We start from the raw sequence: 17996 nt of genomic DNA, 5'->3' as shown, positions 1-17996 counted from the left end.
TTTATACTGCTTTACTTCATTGTTGTTTATGTCTGTGTTTATGTACCGTGGTCCTGTGAGGAACGGCATGTCAACACATGTAGCGGAGTGACAATAAAGCTCAACTTTGACTTTTTAGTATTCACTAGTAAAAAATATTTATTATAAGTACATGAGAGAGAATAAAAATTAGTTGTGTAACATATATATTTATTCATCTTGCTGTATATACAATAATGCACAAATCTGTATAAGTCACCATACCATATAATTTCTTTTTTATTTTACTTATAATAATTTTCTTAGTTTTACTTATTTAAATGTTCTTTCTGTTCTCATATCATATGTATGTGTATATGTATGTACCAAGAAAAAAACAACAAATTCCTCGTGTGATTGTGCACACCTGGTGAATAAAGCTCATTCTGATTTGATGTGAGTGTGCAGTGGAGCAAGAATGAAAACACACAGATAAACGTCATGTGTTGTGTTGACGTGATATTTCATTTGGATTCACATCAAGCTGCAAAATGGCAAAATGAGAAAGAAATCCAGTTTAAATTTTCAATCTACTTTCGAGGAAAACAGAATTAATCATATCACTCCTTTAGATAAAATCACCCCAAGATGAAAACAAAAACAAAAAAATCTCCCCAGCCTCTGTATTTTCTTGATATCTTCATAACCTCTTAAGGGTAGATGTAGTTAACTTCATGTTGAAGCAGGTTTCATCTACATTCAAGGCATGGGAAGAAGTTCTGGAATCCATCCAGTGAGTTTTTCTTTTACGCAACTGCCATTCCACAAACTGTTGATTAAGTTTTTTATCCTCATGTTGAAGCAGATTTCATAAGTCACATGTGGGAAGTTCTGGAAACCCATCCAATGAGTCTTTTTCCTTTTTTAATGGATGCAGCCGATATTCACTTACTGTTGATTGTGCTCTTGCTTCACTTCCAGTCCATCTCTTTAATGCGTTTTTAATTCCATCATTTATGCTTTAATTATTAATACCAACATTTACTAACCATGCATATTCTTTTTGCATGAAGGCCACACAAAAGCTATGTAAATATAAAGAATGAAACACAGTTTGTATTCAAGTGATCCATGTGCTGTCCTAATATACTGTAGCGTTCTCAGACAATAACGACTTGTTCTGGTGAAATGGGGTGTTTATTTGGGATGTTGTCGGCCACAACCCACGCCGTATACACCCTGACCTGAACAGAGAACCACACTTGAAACAGAGAGGCACTGTGGAAATATGCCGACTGGAAGTGACAGAACAACAAGTAAAAGCAATCGACAGCACAATCAGTGACACTGTGAATACTGCACAAGCACAGAGAATGAAACGCCAGGATGTTGAAATAAACAATGAGCAAACACTCAGGATTCTGTTTGCCTGGGGTGATTTCACACAGCGTAAAGCCATTTGAAGCCATTACTCTGGGGTGACGTGAGCAGACTGAAATTCCCATCCCAGGGGAGCTTCACAGACTGGTTACATGCTCAGACACACCTCTTACAAAGCAACAATTAACTTACAACTGTGTGTTAACAGTGCAATGCGCCCATGCATGGAACATGCCGGTGGACTTAAAAGCCCGAGTGAAAGAACAGCTGGATAAGTACATTAGAGATGGACACATCACAAATCTCACTTAACCTACACCATGGATAAGCAACATGGTAGTCATAGCCAATCCAGACAAAGTACGAATATGTACAGACCCAAAACACCTGAATCAAGCACTTCAAAGATCTCACAACCACACGCCAACACTGAAGATGTTCTGTATAAACTACCCAAAGCACGTCTGTTCACACTGGTGGATGTTCATGATGCCTTACACTGAAAACTGGACAGTGAAAGCAGCCTAATGACAGCTTTCTGGACACCAGATGAGATGGTGTACGCTGCCCTTCAGCATTTCTGTGGCACCAGAAATCTATCAGTGTAAGCAACACAAGAAGATGATGGGACTCCGAGGCATTGAACCCATAGCAGATGACATATTGCGATGACGAAATTCCATCACAACCTCCCAGAGCTTAATGTCGGCAAACACATCAGAATGAAACCACATGGTATAATCAAAAACCCATGAGGTATTTTGAGCTGAAACGTCACAGACACTTTCTGGGGACACCTGAGACTTGTATTACTTAGGTTTATAAGTCACCTTTAAGGTTTAGCGCAACAAAATGAACAAATATATTGCATGGTTATACACACTCACTCACAGTACATTATTCAAATATAGGTGATAGCACAAATAAATGCACAGTCATCTGCTTTTGTACTCCGTAAAGAAAATAAATGAACACGCTGTTGCATTTTTAATAAGTTTTGAGGCTGTTATTTTGTGGTATTTGCTGACTATTTGTCGTTTCATCAGAGGAGCTCTACGGTTTGTGTTGGAGACTACTTGTCCATGTATGGAAGAGAATTTATGCAACAAAAAAAATTCATAACCAGAGTTTGTTGAGGTGCAGTTACATTCCACACAGACTCACAGAGCAGATTCATATCTAAGCTGGAATTTTTTTTTTTCCCTCATTTTTTTGCCAGAGAAATCGCTGGGTCTTGCCTATCCACCCCTGAAAAGAATGTTCTGGTTACGCCCCTGCATACTCGGCCTTCACATATCACTTTCCACTTTCACTTTCAATTAAAAGGTAATAAATGGTAGTGTTTAGATTTGAGCTGCTCTGGTTATTCTTCCCGCGCCAACAGGTGTGCCAATAAGCGTGGCGGTCCTCCACACGTCAAACCCAGTATAAAAACAGCGAGCGCAGGAGTGTAGAGTCAGACAGTCACTGAAATCTCCTCAGCTGCTGACAGACACCAGGACCTTTTATTTCTGCTCGACCTTTTCTTTATATATTCAGTGTGATTTTAACTCTGGATTGTTCATCTCTCTTCTGACAGGTGAGGAAAATCTCTCTAAATACATCATTTCATTATTGTTATCTTTTACCAAAGAGCTTTATTTTCATATGGAAGACATATTAATGCTGGATTATTTGCTATTTTATCAGAAATATTTTAATAGCCGCCACTTTAAATTATTAAATGTTTGTAATATTGTAACAGTGTACTCATTGTTTGTCTCTATATTCACTGTTTCATTGTTTAAATTAGATGGAAATACAAACTCCAGCACTGTATTGAAATTATGATGTTGTTTTTCTTCATTTTCAGTCTCTGTTGATCCAGTCGGAGCTGTAAAGTGTCGTTCTGATGAATCAAATTTGATCAAAGATGAGGTGAGAAGAGAAAACTGTTTATAATCAGGATTCACACATTAAATCACATTTATATATTTGATATTTATCATCACATACTTCAGCAGCTTTATTAATGTCTATTATGAATATTGTAGTGTTAATATCAGATTGATATTATTCCTGTGGATCACGAATTGATCTGATGTCTCGTGATCTGATGTTATATCGCTTTAACTAAACTCTGTGTGTGATTGAACAGATTCAGATGGAGAAGAGAAAGAAAATCACACATCCAGAAAACTGCTGGAGCCTCAGAAATCACAGAGCAGCAGAAAACAAGAAGACAGAGAGAGAAATGGAGACACAAACCAGTGAATCACAAGAGAGAAGAGGAGAGACACGTGAGAGACGTAGCAGTATGGAGAGAGCAAGGCCAGACTGTGAGTGTTTGATCATTTTCTGTCAGGATCATACAGTCAGAGATGATTGATAATAGAGTTTGTATCGGCGGTTCTGATCAGATCAGATCAGGGAGAGCAGCGATAACCCCTCAGAGTAACAGAAACCAACACAAATGTATTTCAGATTTCATTAATGGTCAGTATTTTAAATGTACAACATAATTTAAGAGAAATGAGTTTGATTCAAAGAGCAATATCAGAAGGTCAAATCCTGACGGGACGACAGGAGGGAAATGAACTCCTGAGCAACGCTTGATCATGTTAGATTTACTAAAACTCTTCAGAATTTCTCCACTTACAGACTATTGAAGCTTTCACAGATGTGTGATCAAGAACAATATCCCATAAATTCAATATATTTGTGATTTCTAGTGTCATGTGATCCAGACGAGCCTGTAAAGATTGATTCTGATGTCAAAACTGAGGAGAGATCCTCTCATCAAAAACCTTCATCACTGACGACCTGAACATCATCATCATCTTCATCATGGTCTGTTCTCTCCTGTCTTCTGGAATCTTCTACAGACTCATCTGAGCTCAAACACTCTCATCAAGAGCTTCTTTCTCAGGAGGTTTACACAACACCGTTTTCAACTGAAAGCTTCATTTTGGCTGTTCATTGGTGTTTTGGTGGCCTGAAAATGCAAACTTTTGAAAACGGGTTTCAAAGTGCAAATCTGTGAAAACGATACCGTTATCATCTCCGTGTGAACTAAAAAACATCCATCTGTGAAAACAGTGACGTCATGCACATGCGTATTACATGTTTAATCTATCCACTGTCTATCCATCAACAATAAGGAGTTTTCTGTGAATGTTTGAGACTTCTGATTTATTATCCGCTACAGGGAAATAACCAGAAGAATATGAAGGAGCAGGAAACTGTAAAAATAAGCTGGATAGACGTGTGTGTTTGGAGTGAGTGTAAGAGAATGTGTGTGTGATCACCAAATACTTGTCTGGCGTGTGTCATACAGTGTTTTAGTCATTTTTGAGGATCCGTGTGAACGGAGAAAGTGTTGATAATGTTGTCATCCGTATATAGAAAACACTTTTCTGTTTTTAGTACTGAACTCTCATTGTTCTTCATCTGCTGTAAATGTTTCTCTGTCTCTGATGAAGGTGATTGATGATGAACTGTATATCAGACTGTCAGACATTCAGACTCTCTCTCTCTCCTACAAACACTCAGTGTGTTCAGTTCACTGGAGCAGCAGGAGTTTGATCGTCTGAAACTGAAGGAACGACACCAGAACAAGAAACTCCACACAGAAGTTTAAATAAATGTCTTTTAAGAGCCTCTGAAAAACATCAAAAATCTATTTATGATTTAAAAGTGTGTTTAATCAACATCTCTATATCAATAAATCAAATCCAGATGTATGATTGTGAAGGAATTGATCATTTCTCTAATAAAGTGCAGTATAGAGTGAGATCATACAGTGAAGTGTCTCCCTCTACTGGAGATCATCAGAGTTACAGATCTACACTGATATTCACACTGACATGAAAACACACACACAGATCTTACAGAAGTAACCAACTTGAGTGGAGAAATGCTGGAGAGATGTTCTCTTCACGGATGAATCCCGGTTTTCACTGTACAGGGCAGATGGCAGACAGCGTGTATGGCGTCGTGTGGGTGAGTGGTTTGCTGATGTCATCCTTGTGGATCGAGTGGCCCATGGTGTGGTGGGGTTATGGTATGGGCAGGCGTATGTTATGGACAACAAACATTTTATTGATGGCATTTTGAATGCACAGAGATGCCGTGACAAGATCCTGAGGCCCATTGTTGAGCCGTTCATCACGAGCATCACCTCATGTTGCAGCATGATAATGCACGGACACATGTTGCAAGGATCTGTACACAATTCCTGGAAGCTGAAAACATCCCAGTTCTTGCATGGCCAGCATACTCACCGGACATGTGACCCACTGAGCATGTTTGGGATGCTCTGGATCGGTGTATACATCGGCGTATACATCCAGCAGCTTCACACAGCCATTGAAGAGGAGTGCATCTTGATATGCCACACCTGTGAGGTGGATGGATTATTATTAGTGTTATTATTATCTCGGCAAAGGAGAATACTTGAGAGAAATAGGCCTTTTGTGTACATAGAAAAAGTCTTAGATCATTGAGTTCAGCTCATGAAAAACATATTAATCCAGCCCCCATTTATTTATGTGTATTTATGTAAACTGGAAATGTGAAACTGAAGATTGACATCCATCATGGGTTAAAAACCCGTGTCAACATGTTTCTCTTGCTCCTCATGCGATAACATCATGTGCTTCCCTTGTCATATTCTTCTATTATTTTAGTACAGTGATTTTTTTGTCTGTTGCAAATATACATTTCCTAAACACTTTAATCTAATCTGTGTTTTCTTCCTAACTGTTATTATTCTGATAAGCACAATTCATTTGTTACCAGGGCCTAAAATTAACACTCGCTAAGTGACAAATATGAGTATAAATGGACTTTGGTGATCATATGAAACAGTGTCTGTAAGCTGGACTCAGTTTAACTCTGAGATCACTGATATGAACATTCATAACTATTACTGTACAGTGAGTTCTGCAGTGGCTCATATTCTCCTCCAGATGGCGTAGTTTAGTGCTCTTTCTTTACCTCTGATACATGTTGGCCTTAGAAACAAAATCCATTTCACTTTCACATCTGCTTACAAACATTCTTCCAAATATCTTCTCTTTGTGTTCAGCAGAACAAAGAAATTCATACAGCTTGAGAGGGAGTAAATGATGACAGTTTTCATTTTAGGGTGAACTACCCCTTTAAAGTGTTTAACTTGTTTACAGTAAATTAATTGTGCAAATTAACACCCAACCACTAGAAAAGGTCAAATCATGCAGGCAGACGTGGGTATGGTGTAATCTACACAGCTACAACTAATAAAATTAATAATGGGTGTGTTAGATTTATGGTGTTTGAATAATCAAGCATTGACAATAGTCAATCGAATTGGTTAAAATATCTGTTTTCTTTATAAATCGATATTTTCAAGCTGTATTCATAACTATGTGAAAAGGCTTTATCAAAGAATTAAACACTGTCACAGAACACAGACTCAGGAGAACGGAGAGTACAATGATGAAACAGTTTATTATCCAACAGGGTGAAATTATAAAGTGAATGAAGCAAATCCCAACAACCAGAGTGGATGAGGATAGAAACGGTCCAGACAGGTAAGAGCCACACACACACCTTGATGATAATGTCTCCTATCTTTGTAGGAGCTGAACAGACAGTAAAGGAGGAGATTGAAATCCAGGAAGGCAGGAACACGTGAATGGAGCACAGGGAGAGGATACAAGTATGTAGATCCAGGTGAGAAGTGAGTAAAAATATAACACGTTTATATGCATAGTCCTTAACAAGTTAGTAACAGGTGTGTGATTGAGAAGTGCATGCAGGTGATTATCAGAGAGGATTGTGGGAAATGTAGTGCACAAAAGGAAACAGGCATGGTGACTGTGACAACTACAAGCCTAGTATACTTTCTTATTTTTAGTTTAAAAGAAGTAGACTAGCACACTTGAATTCAGATGGACCTGCAGAGATTCATTCTGATGTTTCAGATGAGGTGAGACACTGATCATTTAATTATAAATATTTGGATCAGTTAATAAGTTTAATATTACATAATTAACCTGTTGTCCAATGAACACACAGTGTTAATCATTTGTTAATTCTAAGAAATGTTCATTTCCAGGTTATGGGAAATAACAATCTTATTGTACAATACTACTAAAAGCCCGTAGTCAGGATCTGCATGAATAGGGACTCCAGTATGACCACGAAACACGGAAAACTTTACGTGTGACATGAACAAGACTTTATTAACTGGACTAAACACTTAACTCTAACATTCACACACATGCATGCATACAGTTTACCAAGAGAGAGAGAGAGAGAGAGAGAGTTAAAGCAGAGTACAGGAAAGCAAGAAGTTACAGCATTGTTGGACATTCAGCAGATCAACAGCCTTGAGCAAACCATCAGTTTAGTTTTAACACGCCCTTCTTTAAAAGGGGTAAGGATACTCAATGTATCCGATAATGAGACTAAGTTTGATACTTGCATGTCTCTCCAAGTTTAATTAAAACTGTCCTGATGCAATTTGTGGAGGCTCCTGTTGAATCTTTGCTGATATTGTCTTGATGAAAGAGAACCAGTTGGATTCAGAGGATCTTTGGTGAATGGAAGGTCTAGGCCGAGGCCTGGCACAAGCTTGGGGTTCCTTAGAAGCTTCTAGCTTCTTACAGCATCATCTTGACATCAGCATTTTTCAGTAAAAGAGAAGAAGAGAGTTTAATCTGGTGATCATTGATTTTAAGGTTGTGAAGATGTCACACCCTCTTAAGGTGTCTGAGCCAATAAGGAGTTGTCTCCTCGGAGGGAACTTTACGAGTCTTTGTTCCTTAGCAAGATATTAGCATAAGACACTGGATTGGATGAATGAGAAAAGAACCTTCTAGATTCTTATAATACTAACATGTCACAGAGTTAGTAACATGTAACATAAATTACCAAATAGGAAATGAAAGTTGGAGTCCGTAGATACCAAACATGCTGAATGTTCAATGTGATCTCAGTTAACTATACATTTGCAACTCTGGAACAATAATACCAAAATAGTTCAAAAGAGAGAAATAATACATAGAATAAAGCCTATAAAAGGAAAGTCATGAGATGGGAAAATTGGATACATGTTTATACATTTCCCAAGTGGTTAAATAGAGAATACATAGGATTAAGAGAGTTTATTTGTCCTTCTCAGGAAGAATGAAGTCAGAGTCACTAGTCTCTGCAAAATGCTTTCTGTTCTTAAAAGTTCTTATCAGTTTGAACAATATCAACTGAGAACATACAGTTTACGTTGCTAAGAGTGGTTGCTAAGAGGGGTTGCTAAGAGGGGTTGCTAAGGTGATACACAGAACTGTAAAATCAGAATCAAGGACAGGAACACAGGATTCATCTTGTGCTTTTTACTTTTTCTCTTCTCATTGTCAGATAGCTGTTGTCTTTCCCAGGTGTCAGGCAGCAGCACATGAGGTGGGACGTGCTCTCATACAGGAATGAATGGCGTCACGTGTGTTCACCTCAAACCCCCTTGATGACTGTGTGCTCGTGTCTGCAGCCTCGTCTCTGTATCGCCTTGACTTGTTGATTTTTTGCCACCTGGTTTCTCCCAAGGTTTTTTCTCTCTCAATTTTAACACCTATTTGCCACCTGATGCCACCTGTTGGAGTTTGGGTTCCTTTCCGCTGTCGCCTTTGGCTTGCTTAGTTGGGGACACTTGACATTTGACTTGACATTTGATATTCAACAGTGCTTTGATCTGCCTGCATTGACACTATTCTTTAAGAGAAAAAATTATATACCAGTTATTAGGGGTGTGAGGAGACCAGTATCTCACGAGACAAGACGAGACTCGAGATTGAGTTCACGAGACGAGACAAGATGGCGAAATACATGACTAGAAAAAATATTCTGCAGGTGTATTTGAAATGTTTTAACTAATCATTTTGTAATGAATGTCATTTCAGTTCTACTTTCTGAGACTGAATTATCATATGCAGTAAAAGACAACAATACTCAAGCACTGTAAAAGGTTTTGCCACTAACTCAACTGACTGACTTCTCTTCAGATCTTACTGTACATGAATTATGAGCTTCTACAGCTTTTGACCTCCTAACTGAACTCCTCTCCACAAACTGATCACAGAAATAAAAACAGTATAAATAAAAATGGTAACACTTTACAATAAGGTCTCATTTATTAACATTAATTAACCAACATCAACTAACAACGAGCAATATATTTGCTACAGTATTTATAAATCTTTGTTAGTTGATAAAAATAGTCATTCATTGTTAGTTCATGATAGTTCACAGTGCATTAACTAATGTTAACAAATGAAACCTTATTGTTTGTACTAGTAAATAATAAGAAGAGAAAACTGTTATTCATTTTTATGGTAACACTTTACAATAAATGCAACCATAATCGCACTCTCTCAATATTCAAAGATCAAATAAGACCAAATTTTTCTTTGATACAGAGCTAAGAGATGGTTACAACTACACTTCCCAGCCTAAAATAGCTTTCATATTGAGAGATATTTGTATTCATCAGGGAGCCGCTTTCAAATGCGGGGTATTGAAATCACGTTTGAATGCGCGCGCGCGTTTACTTTCACTTTCAACGGTCGCGCGTACTCTGTGAATGTGGAGCGGCGGCGACCGTTATCCAACTGAATTAAATGTTTTTTTTTTTTATTTAAATACAAAGCAAAACGACAGTGGAGGCATAATGTAAACGTAGCGGTGCCATATTCTTTCCTAATCATCCTAACACTCTGTCATGGCAACATCACGAGACTACTTTTCGCCTCGACGAGAAATCTCGTCACAGTTTAGTCTCGCGAGATCTCGTGCCACGAGATCTCGTCACACCCCTACCAGTTATCAATGTAAAGCTGCTTTGACACAATCTGCATTGTAAAAAGTGCTATATAAATAAAGGTGACTTGACTGTTTTGCTATTATTCTCACTCTAAGACTTGTCTCCTAAACTGAACAGCCAATCAGATTTCTCTCTCGCCCGACGCCGATTCTACATACTGAATAATCCCCCAAAAACCCAGACAGTGTCCGACTAGAGCCAAAGGTGCAGAACACACCAGGAAAACTTAGAACCGACAGGAAAACACATTCGGAAGCTTTAGATGAAGTTACAATTACATTAGCTTTCAACATTATCTTTGGTAGAAATACATTTTCTCAAAATCTTTGATGTAGGCAAAGTTATTTAAGTTGCATGTTTGAATAGACGGACAGTGGAAGAACATACTGTAGAAACACTGTAATATAAAGCACTGCTGTACAGAAGAGAGTAAAGAAAGGGCTGGAGCGCTGATCTATAGAAGTAACAGGTTAAAAACCTTATCTAGTATCTGAGTGTGTGAATGTGCAGAAAGAGGAAGGGATGGTGGTGCTGGAGCTCAGATGTGCACGAGCAGCAGGGTAAAACCCTTCTTGTGTGCGGGCATGATGATACCTGTGCTGTGTGTGGAAGAGGCAGAATAAACTCCTCTCTATAAGATCAACAGATATCATTCTTTCTTATTCACTGAACAAAGTATTGACAGACATGGAATACAAACACTGAAACTGAAATACTGAAATGAAACCAAAGGGCCATAAAACTAAACAGATGATGATCTAGAAGGGGAAAAGCACATTCTCTTAATTCTGGTTTGAGCAATAGTTCAGATTGTACATTAGAATACTTTAATATCTCTATTGTTCACCACAATTCTAATCAGTTTATAAGCTGGGTCGGTCGGTCCGTGTTTTGATAGTTTATTTTCCAATTTGAAATGAAGTATGCAGAAACAAGAAAATGGTCGTTTTCCGTTTTTTCGGTTGTTAAAAAAAATGGAAAAATTAGATTTTGGCTCGATTTTCGTTTTATTCGGGTCACAAATAGAAAACGGAAACACGACTTCAAAACTCGTTTTCCACATGTGGGCGGTCATTACAGCTGATTGGTCAATCAAATCTGAGCCAGTGACGTCACCATCAGTTCGTTCAACAAAATAACAGTCCTCTGCTGCTGGGGGCGGGGCCAAGATGGCGTCGTCATAGGAGGGCTGCTAAGGTGATGTGGTGAAACAACTTACTTGTTACCACTTTTCTCATTTAATTTGAACGGACTACTTATCTAGAGCACATATGTGTGAAATGTGAATTATATGGGTAAATCTAAAAGAAGAACGAGAGGAAAGCAAAACCTTAATGTAACTTCAAACTGTGTTTCTGCACGAACAAAAGTGAATGCTCAGAATTCAGCAGCACTAATCTCAAAACCATGGACGTGACGAGCGAGGGCGAAGCAATAGAGGTGTATGACTCAACGCCGATTTTCGATGAGGGGGCTCTTGGTACTCCCTTTCCTGAAACTCCTGTGAAACCGATGGCCAAAAAAAACAAACGTCAGGAGGAAAGATGGCCAGAAAGAAGCGATGGAAATGCGAGTATATTATCTGCAATACGAGATCTGTCTGTGAAACATGATGAAACTTTCAAAAAAATTGCAACAATTGAAATGACTACCGATTCTACATCTAAAATGCTTGAAAAAGTCTCTCATCGACGGTTCATCAGCTGGTACTGGATGTAGGACAACACAGCGAAACATTGAAGTGTCTTGATGGTGAGATAAAACCTTTGAAAGAGGAAAATAAATCCCTGAGGGCCGGTCTGTATGAGTGCAGACGTTAAGCTGGAGGTGGCTGCTCAAGTTGCACGGGGTCAAAGAAAGAGCAGGGGAGGATGTCAGGCACCAGATATTCGTGACTGCTTAAATGACGGCGTGGATATAGCTCATAGACTGGGTCCAGCAAGGGATGACGGAAAGGCAAGAGCCATCATTGTTTTGTTCTCCTTCCGCCGGGTGCGAGATGGCATCTGGCAGGCTGCAAGAAGATGCAAGTATCTGGAAGACAACAGCCTGCGTCTGACAGAACTCTTATCTCCAGAAGACAGGGCAGCGAGGGAGAAACTCTGGCCTCTAGTTAAAGCAGCAAGGGATGCTGGTAAGAAGGCATCCTTCCGCCCCTCGTTCGTGTTGATTGATGAAAAGAAACACTTCTTCTCGGACGTAAAGTAGTGTTGACTTTGGTCTTTGTTGACTCTATGATTAATAAGCAATGCAATATTTTTATAGTTGCATAACGTTGACTTAATAAACCTTGCAAAAGAATTATTTTCTGAAGTACGTAATGGTTACAAAGAAAAATGGGAATATTTCAAATACAAAATTAGACTAATTGCTATCAAAAGATGTAAAGAACTGAAAGCCAATAGACATCAGTTAGAATCTAATCTGATTTGTCGATTAAATGAGCTATTATTAAAAGAGAAGATCTCAGAAGAAGAAAAACTGGAGCTGAATAGTATCAATTTGCAAATCAATGAACTTTATTTAGAGTTAGCCAAAGGGGCGTTTATAAGATCTAAAGCCAAGTGGCTAGAAGAAGGTGAAAAAAATTCTAGCTATTTCTTTGCGCTTGAAAAAAGAAATGGAAAGAAAAAAGCTCTTATTGCCCCTAATATTGATGGAGTAATTTGTAAAGATCCTATTCAGATCTTTAAATTTGTTACAAAATTTTATAGTAACCTTTACTCTTCTAATTTCGATGCTAATAGTTGTGATAAATTTATTGACCAAATTCAGTGCTTTATTCCTACTATTAATGACCATGATAAATCTTATGAATTAGATATTAGTTGTGATGAAGTGTGGAAAGCACTTCGTTCAATGAAAAAAGGGAAATCCCTGGGCATCGATGGCCTTACCATAGAATTTTACACTCACTTTTGGGATATTATTAAATCCCCTTTGCTCAATATGTATAAAGAATGCATCATTCAGAGAGAGATGACAGTAACTATGAAACAAGGGATTATTTCCCTTATCCCTAAACCCAACAAAGATAGTTTGTCAGGGTTGCCCTATTTCTCCTTTTTTTTTTTTTATTAGACTGAGTTTACTGAGTTGTTATCTGTAAGCATTGTTCAGAATCAAGAATTGAAAGGAATTTCTGCTTTCGGGAGGGAGATTAAGATTTCACAGTTAGCAGACGACACCACGTTATTCTTAAAAGATGAAAAATGTGTGTCAAAGGCTTTAGATTTAATTAACTATTTTTCATGTGCTTCTGGTTTAAAACTAAATATCTCAAAATGTGAGATCATGTCTATCCAGGATTTGAATTATAATTCCATAGAAAATATTCCTGTTAAATCCACAGTGAAATATCTATATTACTAAAAATCTTTTGGCAAGACAACACTTAAATTTTTCTGCTATAATTAAATCTAAAAATATTCTTAATATCTGGCGGGACCTGTCGTTATATGGCAGAGTCCTCCTATCAAAGGCAGAAGGTCTATCTCATTTTGTATATCCATCTTTATCCTTATTTGTTGAGAACAAAATTGCCAAAGATGTTAATAAGATTTTTTTAGATTTCATTTAGAAAAAGAAGTCTCATAAATTAAAAAAAGAGGTGCTCTCTAACAGTAGAGCAGAAGGAAGTATTGATTTTTTAGATTTTTCAGACATGATAAATATTTTTTAAATAAATTGGCTTAAAAGATGTCTTGCCAATCCAAGATCGACTTGGTACTTTATCCCCAACCAATTATTTGAAAAACCTGGTAGCCTTTCCTTTATTTTAAACTGTAATTATTTACCTTCTAAGCTACCTATTGCTTTGTCCAAATTTCACCAGCAATGTCTCCTTGCTTGGAAGCTGTGTTATGTTCATAGTTTTTCACCTCATAAAACAGTGTTATGGAATAACAGTGATATCACTGTCAGAAATAAATCTCTATTTTTCACCAGCTGGTTTCAAAATAATATTAACGGTATCCTCTCCTTTTTTGATGACGCAGGTAACCTTTTTACTTATGAACAATTTATGACTTTCCACAATTTCCCGATTCCTCCAAAAGAGTTTAACACAGTGATTAAAGCAATCTCACCTGGGTTAATTCATCTTGTCACTCCCTATATAATCCAAGGAGAATAGTGAGAATACAGTCTACTTTGTTCTTGGATGGAATTGATCTTTCAGACAAGAAATGTACCAATAGACATGTACGCCAGATATTTCAATTCAAGAAAAAAATTTCTCCAAGAGGAAAATTCTATTGGAGATCATTGGTAGAAGATATAGATTGGAAAAAGGCATGGAAAATACCAGGAAAATTACCAGGAAAATACTGTATATCCAATAAAGATAAAGAAATACATTTCAAAATGTTACATAAAATATATCCTGTTAACTCTAATATTTCTAAATATCTGGACAGTGACAGCTCGTGTTTTTTTGTAAACTAGCAGAGGAGACATTTGCACATCTGTTTTATGATTGCACTGTACCCAAACAGTTTTGGTACGACCTTGGCTCTTACATTTTCAATTCTACCAATGTTACTCATTCTTTCAGTCTAAAAGACATTATTTTTTATTATATTGATGACAAAAATAGACCCCTTGAGTACATTGTTAATTTCTTTATTATATATGGCAAATTCTTTATTCATAAACAAAAGTTTGCAAATAATATTCCATTTCTGTCAGGACCACTATCGTCAAATATGATAGATAATGCATAGAGTTTGTATTGGCGGTATGGTTCTGTTCTGGGCAAGAACTCCCTGCGCATCCATGCAGCCTAGCATAGATAAGAGCAGGGAGAGCAGCAATAAACCCCCTAGGGTAAACAGAACAGGACCAACATGCAGATATCATTAAATGTCATGATTTAACGTACACATATTCGAGAATTAGTCTGATTCAGGGGAAATAATAAGGCCAATCCTGACTGAAGAGAGGAGGAGCTGGGGATGGAGGAGGGTAATTTGCTCCTGAGAAATGCAATAGCTGCTGATAATACTGAGGAACTTATATATAGATGCCGTAATAGGCGTCGTATTCCTATAGGTAGACGCAGGTCACCTGGGAGTCAGCTGATGCAAGCTTGACTGACGTGACCTGCCAGAACTGACGCTAACGCTAGATCCTATCCCCATTTCAAAACTGAATTAATATCACTTCTCAAATTATATAAATATTATATAAATAACAAAAAATCCCTAAAATTTATAAAATATTATGAAGAAATGTTTATAAATTTTTCTATTATCACTGTGAAGCTGCTTTGAAATAATCTGTATCTTTATTGTAAGAAGCGCTATATAAATGAAGTTGACTTGACTTGACCCTTGAATTTGGCGGATTAGAACAAAGTGTGATTAAAACAAAAATAAAAATATGAAACAACGACTCGAGATTTGTTTATTTATTCTCATGAGGAGGGTCGAATATGTGATAAATGAATGCTTTCTTCGTTTTTCTGTTTAGAAGACAAAAATGAAAAAAACATATTATCCGAAGGTACACAGACCTCTGAGTAACTGATACACCTCTGATTGGCTTCATTGCTCAAAGCTGCAAAATCACATTTTAAACAGAAACTCATTGGTGATCTCCAGAACGCAAACATGAATACGCACTGGGGAATTTGTAAAATCAGTTTCACCATAATGATGTTATTACAGTTTCAACTTTGCATTTGAGGGTTGTTAGTTGCCTCTCATGTGGCAGACCTGATTTTAACACATACCGGGGCTGGAAAAACTTGAAGTGAAACATTTTTATAAAATGACTAATTCTCAACTGAAATGCAGGTTTGAAAGAGGAACTGAGGCTTAGGCTACTTCTTGTGTTACACCCATTAAAACAGTGAGAAGAAAAACTTTTCCCACTATGTACTTTATGTGTGTTCAATCAAAATCTCAATAATAGGCAGAATATTTGTAGTCTCAGTCATCAGTTTAGAAACAGGCGCCTCAACCCCTGTGATGTGTGGCCTCAAGAGAATGACCAAGCAGACACAGATCAAGTGTGGTACAAAGCATTCTCAGATTTATTCAGGAAGAAGGGTCATATTTATAGACAACAATCTCCAGGATGGCTTGAGCATCCAATCATACGACTTAAAGGGTTAGTTCACCCAAAAATGAAAATCTGTCATTTATTACTCTCCCTCATGTCGTTCCACACCCGTAACACCTGCGTTAATCTGCAGAACACAAATTAAGATATTTTTGATGAAATCCGATGGCTCAGTGAGGCCTGAGCAATGACATTTCCTCTCTCAAGATCCATTAATGTACTAAAAACATATTTAAATCAGGTCATGTGAGTACAGTGGTTCAATATTAATATTATAAAGTGACGAGAATATTTTTGGTGCGCCAAAAAAAAAAAAAAAAAAAAAACGACTTATATAGTGATGGCCGATTTCAAAACACTGCTTCAGGAAGCATCGGAGCACAAATGCAGATTTGTCGAATTTCACAATATTTTAACTAATCATTAGTGATGCATGATTTCCAAACACTGCTTTATTAAGCTTCATTGATTCGGAGCATGTATCAAACTGCCAAAGTCACATGATTTCGGTAAATGAGGCTTCGATACGTCATAACTGTTTGAAAATGTTTAGAAACCGTTCGAAATTTCATAATATTTTGGATTGATTTTTTAATCTTTGTTAAAATGTATCTATCTTCAAACTTTTGAATTTAATTCAAAGTAATTAAACTATAAACCAAAATGTTTTCTTTGGTGACTCTTTGAAGACCCTTCTCATTTTAAATTTGTACTTAATTTACTTCTTTTTCTTGCCAGATTTTATAATCACAAATGTAAATTTTCAAAGTAAAATCATTCTTTTTTTATTTTTAAGATAGTATTAAGACTTGTATTTAATGTCATTGAGGAACTTTTAAAGCTCTACTGTATATAAGATTATGTAAATCATTCTAGTCTAATTTGTGGTTTTTAACCCTCATTTATGTTTGTTCATTATTATTGTTTATTACTGTCTTGTCTTGTTTTTGTTATTGTTGCATAAAAATCCTAACCCTAATGGTTCGAAATTTCAATGGTTCACCAACGGAAGCCGATGATCTCTGTGGACCCATAAATCATGCGGATTCACTGAGAACCATTGAACTAGGCTGACCATACGTCCTCTTTTTCCCAGACATGTCCCCATTTTGGACCTAAGAAAATGCGTCCGGCCGGGATTTCTAAATCGGCCTAAACGTCAGGGATTCTGCTTTTTTTTGACAGAGCGTGATCCCTTCAGTTCTCTTCTGCGCCTTATTACACTTGAATGGTTAAATACACACACAATTATGTCAAAATGTCTGTCTTGACAAGTATTTATGTAAACAGTCAGTTTTTGTCTTAAATGAAACAGTTGGGAAATATATCGGATGCATGTAATACAGTAAACCTGCTGCTGTCTGTCAAACAACAAAAGAAAAAGAGAAAAATCTCTCACAAATAACTTTTGTAACTCTAGTTTATTATGAATCTTATGAAAATGTATATTTATTTCATGTGAAGACTATGCTGTTTTAGTGTCACATTTGAATGCAGTTTCTTTATTTCTTACTTGAATGCTATGACACTGATGGTTCAGTTGTAGTGATGCTTTCTTTTCCCAGAGAGAATTTGAAACATATATATTGGTTTTATCATTTTCAGTTTTAAAATAGTTTTAAATAGAATTTAAATTGATTTTACACACTTTAAGCAATATTGTATCGTATATTGAATATCGTATTATTTAAAAATCTCGCATTTTGCTTCAATATCGCACATATAGCAGGGGCTTCTGTGTACACAAAACAGCTTT

General features: G+C 37.0%; 1 long non-coding RNA gene across 1 annotated transcript; it reads left to right on the top strand.

The window, feature by feature from the left end:
• Positions 1-2552: 2552 nt before the first annotated feature.
• On the top strand, positions 2553-5200 carry LOC125252165. The gene is made up of 4 exons (XR_007181165.1): positions 2553-2917; positions 3191-3255; positions 3476-3656; positions 4050-5200. It is a non-coding gene; the product is annotated as an uncharacterized LOC125252165 (long non-coding RNA).
• Positions 5201-17996: the final 12796 nt, after the last annotated feature.

Source organism: Megalobrama amblycephala, linkage group LG18, assembly GCF_018812025.1.
Source record: "Megalobrama amblycephala isolate DHTTF-2021 linkage group LG18, ASM1881202v1, whole genome shotgun sequence".
Classification (NCBI taxonomy): domain Eukaryota; kingdom Metazoa; phylum Chordata; class Actinopteri; order Cypriniformes; family Xenocyprididae; genus Megalobrama; species Megalobrama amblycephala.
Note: the sequence above shows the minus strand (reverse complement) of the source record. Positions and strands in the feature narration are given on the sequence as shown.